The sequence below is a fragment of the Scyliorhinus canicula genome, chromosome 4 (assembly GCF_902713615.1).
Source record: "Scyliorhinus canicula chromosome 4, sScyCan1.1, whole genome shotgun sequence".
NCBI classification, from domain to species: Eukaryota; Metazoa; Chordata; class Chondrichthyes; order Carcharhiniformes; family Scyliorhinidae; genus Scyliorhinus; species Scyliorhinus canicula.
Genome location: NC_052149.1, coordinates 27520941 through 27530331, shown reverse-complemented (window position 1 = coordinate 27530331; position 9391 = coordinate 27520941). Strand labels below are relative to the sequence as shown.

The 9391-nt window shown below is 42.5% G+C and overlaps 1 long non-coding RNA gene across 4 annotated transcripts; it reads left to right on the top strand.

Moving 5' to 3' along the window:
- The first annotated feature begins 1002 nt into the window (after positions 1-1002).
- On the top strand, positions 1003-4527 carry LOC119964439. Of its 4 annotated transcripts, XR_005460297.1 has the most exons (4): positions 1003-1401; positions 1721-1844; positions 3792-3923; positions 4079-4527. It is a non-coding gene; the product is annotated as an uncharacterized LOC119964439 (long non-coding RNA). The 4 variants fall into 4 exon arrangements; XR_005460300.1 differs by lacking the exons at positions 1003-1401; positions 1721-1844 and adding an exon at positions 1918-2001; XR_005460298.1 differs by lacking the exons at positions 1003-1401; positions 1721-1844 and adding an exon at positions 2288-2434.
- Positions 4528-9391: the final 4864 nt, after the last annotated feature.

Genomic DNA, 9391 nt, shown 5'->3' with positions numbered 1-9391 from the left:
TGAAGTTTGACAAATGTCTCTGAGTAGCCAGTCAATTCAGACCTTAAGGGCGATATTTGAGGGCTATTGGCTAAATAAGTTCGCATCTCTAATTTGCATTCCCCCCCCCCCCCCCCCACGTTCAGATTGGAAAGTAATGCATATGAGGACGCATTCCCTGTTAGATCAAGTAAATGTGAAAACAGCAAATAAACAATGGGAACTCAACCTCACAGATTTATTTTAGCTACGGAATCACTAACATGCGACTCCAGGTCCATTCAAACGCGCGATGACACGTCCCAGAAATGTCGAAATCTCAATTTCCAAATCTTTCCAATATCTGGAATCTGAAGTGTCAGATCCCTCGTTCCCACCCACTACTGTCCCTCACCTACCCCCTCCCCGGCAGACACACACACACACACACCCAAAAAAAAACCTCATCCTATTTACGATGCACCAATAATTTAGAATGAGGATGTGTCGGCGTCAGTCCTGATGGAATGGTGCACCCGCTGGTTCAAAACGGTTGTAACTGATGGGGCCTCATTATTGATTTCAAAAGCGAACATGTCCCATTCCGACAGGAGGGAGAAAGAGAGCGAGAGAGAGGGAGGGAGAGGAAAGAAAAACACTCGTTTCTCCAATACCGAGAGGGGTATCGTGCTTAATAAGAAAATGACATATTTGAAATATAAATCCATGTAAATAAACAGCACACGGCGAGGGTTAGAGGCGAATGTTAACTCTATACACAAGAGGAGGCGACTGGATTCTCAACGTGATGAGAAAATTCCCTGGCTGTTATTAAACTTCATTCGGCATATGTTAACGCTCAGTTACAGCTCAAGTCCTGCTCCTGAAGCCATTCGCAGCTGCCATTGACCGCGCTGTTTCGACATTTGAAGAGAGTCCCAAAGGTGCTGGACATTTCCAACTGGGAACTCATGAATAAGAGACTATGAAGTAGACGCGTCAGATCGTCTTCAATTAATCGACTATTAGCATGTTTGGGATCCACGAATTATGTTAAATGGTGCCTAGATCTAATCAGTTCTCTGGCAAATAAGCCCTTCGCAGAGCTGGTACCCTACTGATGTGTGTGTGGTTACAGTCTGCTTTGTGCCAAATGACAACTAGTCATAATTGGAGCACTTTGATTCGATATTTCTGTAAAAGATCTCTGCTGCCATGTAGCCCCCTAAAGCTCAGAGCAGTTAAAACAACCCCCTCCAGCCGCCAAAACAAAAAGAAAAGGTTAGGGGGGGGGGGGGGGGACGTGGACCTTCTACTCAAGGGTCGGTGGAGCTACAGGCAACTCCAGTACACCCAGCCCCCAACCAAAAAGAGAAAGAAGTCAGGAGGTAGAGAACACTCGGAGGAGATTGCCTTTGAAGCTCGGTGTAAGAAAGGGACAAGGTAAGATGTGATTTCACAGAGAGAGAGAGAGGTGGGGTTGTGGGGGGGGGGGGGGGGGGGGATTGAAGTATTAATAACAACCCGGAGTTTAGTCTCCCGTTACTGCTTTCTGTTGTTGTTGGAACCGCTGGTGGGCTGTGTAAGCGACGTTTACACACCAGCCGCCGCTCCTCTTCCAGGTTGTGTCATTGTGTGGAGAGCGCACATTATCGCGGCTGTTTGAAATGTATGATTCCTCAACCCTCCAGCCCCAAAACAAAAAATTGATCAAATCGCACCAGCCACCTTCTATCTATATTTGTGTTCTCTCACTCTGCAGCGAGGACCTGTTCAAATGGGCAATGTGGAAATCATTGCCCCCGAACCGCTCCGGATCATTGCCAAATGCGAGGAGCTGACAATAGGCTGCTGGAAATGCTGGGCTGTGCCGCGAGAGAGAGAGAGTGAGTGAAATGCGCCGACGTTGAGCCGGATTACGCTCGCCTCGAATGAAATGTGAATTTTTTTTTCAAAATCCACTGGCGATGGCTAATCGCATTATTGAAGGGTAATTGCAAATGCTATTCTGACTCGATGCAACGTGGGAATCAATGAACAAAGGTATTTAGCGTGTGGTGTGGCTGGGCTGCTACTGCCCGATATTCCACTGCTCAACATAAAGGGTTTGCCGTGCCCGCCCTGGCTGCCAGGGCTCTGCACAGTCATTTTTTTTGGGAATACCATAGCCTCGGGTGGGGGGGGGGGGGGGGGGGGGGGGGGTGGGGGAGGAGGAAGAGGAGGAGGATGGGGGGGGGGGGGGGGGGGGGAGGGAGGGATGGGGGTGGGGTATGAATATGCACCCAGAGGCAGCGGTATCATACCAAATGGTGCTAGTAAGTGGCTCGCCTGGTTCAGTTTCGATTCACAAGAGCTTTTGTTGAGATGAGCTGTTGCCTGCGTCTGTCAGGATTGAGCTGTCCATGGTGCTGAAACCGCTGGATTCCGCCCTCTCTTCCCCCCACCCCCCTCCTCCCCTCCTCCTCCTCTATCTCTGGTAAGATTTCTATCCACTTTGCTGAACATTTATCGACTCGCCGCGGTAATGTAGAAGGAAGCCAATTAAGTATTTTTGTTGTTGTTGTTGTAAATTGGTATCTTGGCCAGGCGGCTGTGTGAATACATGCGCATTCCATAATCTGTCGTGGTCCTAACTAGCTGGGGTGGATGGTGCCGCTCTCCTCCCAGTGATTAGCAAGGCGTAAGGAAGCAATCTTCCAGATATTTTCCTGTGAGTATCAGGGAAGCATTGATTTCTCAATGTAATGCTCCGATGTAATTGTCGTTCCGATTGTTAAGCCTGGTGTGTCCAGTGTGGTGTGTGCAACCAAGAGGCGCAACATTCCCACGGTCGAATCTGAGTGGCTTTAGCGTTTTAAAATTTGGTGGGGGGGGGGGGGGGACCCAATGAGAATGATTTCGGGAACTTACGGTGGGCAACACTTCTGCAGAAGAGGCTGGTCGACGGTCAACATGTTTGAATTGTGTTCGGTCATTGCTGGCGGAATTCTGCGAGGAATTCTAGATTTAGTGGGAAGACAGACCCCCTTTCAGTCGGTGTTAGAATTGGAGATAAATGAGCCCCTTCGTTGCTGTTTTGTTTTCTTATTTTGCCAATCTTGTCTGTTACGGAGCATTCAGTCAATAGGCATAAATGGTGACATTGCAATGAAGGGTTTTTTTTTTGTAGAATTAAATAACCATTCAAGGTTATTCAAGGGGCTCGTGGCTAGCTGTATTTTTTTCTCCCCTGGGTTTCACCCCTTTCACTAGCTAAATAGAAGAAAATACGGCGGACGCGAGTTGGCGATGGGCTGAGCAATATATATATATCCCCTATCAACCGACATGGAGAGAGGGATTATATTAGTAAATGTGCTTAGAGAAATGTGGTTTTTATCCCCCTATTTCCCTGCGCTGTAATGCAGTCAAGGGTCTCTGTCTGGAGGCCTGGGAGGGTTTCTTCGCCCTAACCACTGGACGATTCATCCTGTCGCCTTCTCTGCACATGTCGAATTGATGGTGGGGGTGGGAGTGTCATTATTCCTAAAATGACTGTTGAATCGTGGTTTTTCTTGACTAAAGTGAAGATTGTCTTCCAATATTTCGAGTCAATGCTCCCATTCCCGACCTTTCATAGTTGTAATACTTCCCCCTCCCTCTCTCTGACCCACACGCAGTTGTTCCTCCCACGCCTTAATTCTTTTAAAGCAAATGTATAATTAGATAAAGGGATTCACAACAAATGAATGAAATTATGTGTCCTTTGTTTTCACCCACCCCCCCCCCCCCCCCCTCCTCCTCCCCGTCCACTCCTCACCTCCCCACCCACCCACCACCACTCCCCTCCCTAGGAACTAAACTGTTGGGCGCCCTTCCGGCTAAATGGTCAAGAGGAATATTAGCTTTTAAGAATGGGAAGTCGAAAAATCGAAGCACGCTACGGACTGCACGACATTGTACAACCGCTTTGGTGCATCAGACAGGTGAGTCATTCAGCTCGGACACTTGGAATCCCTCAGATGGGCTGCGATTTCAAATGCTCTACATCTGCAAAACAGATATCAAATGCACTAATGGTCACAAATTCCGTACCAAGATCATGTACTTCAAAATGCGTTTTATTCATTTCCCTTTGCAGAATGGCACTGATGGAAACTCGACTTGCTGTGTACTGAGGGAAGGACTACTCAGATTCATTCTTTGGATGCCGTCTTTGTTGATAATGGGTGTGGATTTTTTGGCAGTGGCTAGATGTTGCTAGATTTATTCAGACTCTCTTCGGTGACGGGTATTCTTGGGTGTATAATACGGATTACGTTGTTATTGCTTAAGAATACGCGTAGTCGAGGAGAGTACAGTCTTCGGCACTTCAATGGACTGAAAGGCAAATGTACTTTTTTGCAGAAAGGAACTGTGGCTTTCTGATGTTCCACAGCAGCTCGTCATAAGGAATGGTAACGTGATCGCGAGACGTGTACTTTGTTTGAGTTGCAGGTTTTGTTTTGTGTGTGTTCATTTTGTAATATACTCGCTTTGCATCTCAGCAATTGAACATCCTGCCATCGCCACCACCCCTCCCCCTCCCTCCCTCCCACACCCCTCCTCACCTCCTACCAGTACCTCTCTTTAGAGCAATCTGTTAGAGAAACCAACTCCAACGTTTCGTGTCATTCGCTATCAATTCCGAGTGCAACCTTTGCGACAAAAAAAAGTGAGAAACTTTGACAAAAACGTGTTGGCTCCATGTTAAGTGTATTTGGATTTCAGAGCACACGGCGATGCAATGATGCGTTTTGAAACATGTATGTTTTATTTTTAAATGGCGGGGCTCAACAGATTCTAGCTGTCGGGTGAACCTTTCATGTCGTTGCAAGATCAATTTGCTGTTGAGAGCTTACTGCGAACTAATCAGGCGGATAACGTTAAATGATGACAAATGAAGCTGTGGAGCTCAGCAGTAATTTGTAGACAAGTCCAGTAGTCCTGTGTCGTCACCTGAAGATATTAAACTTCAGAGTACAGTTGTGAATTAACAACAGCTGTTTTCTGTCTAGACCGAGCGAATTTTAAACCAGATATTCACCATACCTAACAATGAGTTGCATTTCTTCGATACGAGCCCTCAAATGGAATAACCCCCGTACTTGAAGCTTTATTTTCACAGCGCGGTGAAAATCACTCGCCACAATCGCTGAATAATACATCAGCAGGCGAATATCCAGGAGGGGGTTACATTTGGTTTTGCACCGTCTCTGAGACTCATTTGCCTGCACATTTTCTCCCAGATGCCTCACCTCAAATCATCTTGGCATTTGCTGGGGTAAATAACAGCGGACGCTGAGAAGGCTAATTTGGACAGTAGCAGCCTTTAATCCCGTTTTGCAAACGATAAGCAGACACACCCTTTCATTTCAATCACGCGTCTGTGGGTTCGTCAGAATGATTGATTCTTCCTAACCCCTGCGACCCATGTTTTGAAGGAGTTACATTCTCTCTTTCCTAGTTTGTACCAGAGGGTGACAATGTGTATGGCAGAAAGGAGTGGGATGGATATGAGAGTAAAATGGCTTCTGATAATAGCTGGGAAATTGTACCTCACTCCTCTACACTGAGACCTCATCAGACAGAAATAGGCAATTTCCACCCTCTTTCATATCATGGCAAAAATGTAGCAGTCCCCACTACATGTGCATGCGCTGGAACAGCACAGAATATGGTTCCTCATATTTTATTAAAAGGATATGAAGTTGGCGTTGTGCTGGTAACTGCAGAACACTCGAGATTGTGTGGCAACAGTAACGAGTTGTTTGGAAACTAACTGCTTCAAATGTTTTTGTTTTCCGGGCTAATCTTTTCGAACAGATAAGTTTACCGCTGTGAGAGACAATTGTGTTATGTGGGCAATGAGATGGTCTAGGAACTGCAGGATCAATGTGACATTTGCTACCTGCATTTTCCTCTGGCATTTCCTACCCCGCATTTTATCTATCTGTAAACATATTTGTCCCACCTGTGCTTTCAACGGAGTTAAAGGTAGAGTATATATTAAACTGCTTTAGTGACAGATTTTATCTTGACCCTCTTTAGGGGCACCCGGATTTTGTAGTTGTGCCACACGCAGACCTAATGTGAGCCAAGACTAACTGAAGAAGCAAAGTAAATTGATCCATTAGAATGCACATTAGGATTAATTACCGGGTTATATATACCTCCTTAGCTAATTGAGAGAAAGGTAACTAACATTTCAACCTTGGTTGCTACATCTCCTCCATCTAAACATTGAACATTTCTGCAGCTACTAATGTGTTAACATGGGCCTGGCTACACATATATCAATGGAAACACATCACAGTCACGCAAAATCGCCTTGCGGGGTTCATTTCCAACGTGCAAAGTAGCATCAATTGTACGTTCACAATAGCCAAACTATTAACTGATTAAGTAACGTCCTGCCACCGCCTACTATTGATCGTGCAATGAATTCCAATCTCAGAAGATCGCATTTTGAAACGGGGGGGGGGGGGGGGGCAAGCTATCTTTTTCAGTCAATGAGCTTCGACTTTACTAAAGGGATCTCTCCACATACTATCAGTGACACCTCAGTACTTCCCTACCTACCAATGCCTCCGAAGCCTTTGTCTAATGGCATTGTGCTTCTGAGCAACAAATCTGCCCTGCACACTTCAAAAACAAAAAGGACGCATTTAAAATCAACACGAATTTCCACTAAGGGTCGCAGAGTTATCTGAAATTTGTTAAATGCAGGCAAAATACAATCTATATTGATTCCTCAATTCTATATAGCAAATTGCCAAATGTAGCATTTCGCTAAGGGACACGTGCGAGTATTTCCCATTGTATTATGCACAAGGTTTGGAAAACAAGTAGACTTGTTGCAATTAAATTTAAAAAATAGAAACCGCGATGCAACACTTTTCGTTAACATTTCAAGGCAAACCGGTTGGAAAATATATATCCGCCAGATGAGCACTAATACATCTCAAAAGATAACCATGTTAGCAATTTGTTAAAATCCTCAGGAAAAGAGATGGACTGCGTTACCAGGGATCAGTGAATGATTCGCCTTGGTCCACATGATCTCTTGTCCATTTGAGCTCTCTACTTTGATACTTTGCTTTTGGGAGATACATTTCACGTAAATTATCCCAACGGTATTCAAATGTTAGGACAAAAAAAAATCGCCCGCGAAATAAGATCCCTTTTCCTGGACAGAAAAACAAATTGAGACGACATTGTCAAAAAGCAAATAAAACTACTGAATTCAAAGGGTCCCTTGATGCTTCCGCTCAGAAGTTGCCTGAACCCAAATATCCATTTTTCATCCTTTGCCGGGATTAACACATGACAAACAAACCAACATATTACCATAATTCAGTTGATCTAATAGCTCACCAATATGCCTTGGTTAAAAAAACAGTAGCCGCCCTATTTATAGCATTTCAGAGCAATATAAAACATTTAAACATACTGGAGTAATGCAGAACAAAACATATGAATGCCCAACAAATAACTCTATATATATATATACCTATTAATACTGATACTTATCTATGTGATATCCTACCCACTAGCTCATGTATGCATGAAATCGATCATGCCTCTGTGGATTGTTGGAACTAACTTCAAGTGTCTCGGCTTTGGTGAATAGGAACCAAAAGATAAATGAAATTTTTATGAAGCACATTAGGAAGTCACCTTTCTGAAGTGGCAAGAGCTTTTATTTCAGTGTCAGAACAAATATCACTGCTGCCTCCACATAGTAACGGTAATGATAATTGAAACGAATGTATTGTTAAAAGGAGTGAATGATGGTGAAAGCAGTGCCCTTTGAGGGCTGCTGAACATTTCTACGCCAGGGTATAAATTATGAAATGATTTTCAGTTTATCTTTTTTCAGTTTATTCAAGAGAGACAATGAGTTGGGTACCATGCCCCGCCCCCCAACATTTATTCACTTTTGTTATGGCAAAAAAAAGCATTTATGTCCCATTGATGCGATTGCAAGGTTCAAAGGATTTTCAGTACTACAAAGGTTCACTAGATCAAGCTGAATCAAGGGCCTGTTCTGTTTTGCAAGGTGTCAAATCGCAGTGCCAAGATATTCATTTTTGTCCTATGTACTAAATATTTTAATGCAATACAACTTTCAAAATATTCAGATCACATTGTCAGGGAAAATTAAGAAAGCAAGAGTCATGATTACATTTTAATAAATGAATCCACTTTAAAAAAATATACAATACATAGCACATGACATTCAAACGTTACCGAATTGATGCACAGCAGTTTATGGCATATACATTGCTAATATCATTGATCTTTAATGACCAGATGGGCATTAAAAGCATGAGCACCAAACCAATTCTGATCATAAGAATTGTAATGTCACAGGAATTCTTCTTTGAAGAAAGGTACAATAGAAATATCTATCTAGCTTCAGAAAATATTTGCATGAATGACATCCATATAAATTATGCTTCAAGATTTGAAATAGAAAAATGCAAGTGAAGAATGGCATATGGAGCCTAATTCTTATCTATTGGTCTTTTGCTGAGCAGGTAATGTTCTGATATGATTCCCTGATGCTAAAAGATTGATGCCACAAAGGCATTCCTTTTGAATTTGATATAAATGTTGATGTTATCACGTAATAGGTAGAAAAAGTACATGAATTAATTAACATTATTAGCATATGCTAACTTTACTGATGACAGTTATAACCCTTTGGAATATGAAAGCGGCATTTTATTTATATTCCCACTGGCTGACTCCATTTTCCATGTGAGCAAGATATTAGATCTCCCTGATAGTTATAGTAAACCAATTTGCATCTTTACAGAGACTGGAATCTTTCATTAAAAAGTACAGTGATACAGTAATTATAATATTTCAGTTGGAAATATTTAGCACATTTACAGGAAAATGACTCCCCCTAATAAAATACACAGAATTGTCAAGTTATTTTACTTATGTCAGCTTTGAGTTTCTTGTAAACTGATTAAACCCCTGCCAATCCTTTGCCAAATATATCCATTGTATAATTATCATGAAGACACATTCAGAATTATAGTTGTAGTTTTGTCTTTTTTCTTTAAAAATTATTAATAAAAAGTAACACTTATACAATTTTATTTTGTGTTTATATTTGGCTCCCATTGTCTCAGAATTACATTGTTGGTGGTAATATAAATACATTTTGGAGTTAAATGGTAAAGAACAATTGTTAGCAATGTTCATTACTCTTGCTTATCTTATAATATCAGGATCTGTGGACAAACATCATTTAATTCAGATTGGTTAATGAGCCAATAAGTTCAAAAGTATGACACAAATGTGTAGGATTCGAAGAAAGCAACCACCTGAGCAGACTCTTATCCCTTCTTTCCTTGCAAATAGTACACCACTATGATTAGAAGGGAAATTTAAAAGT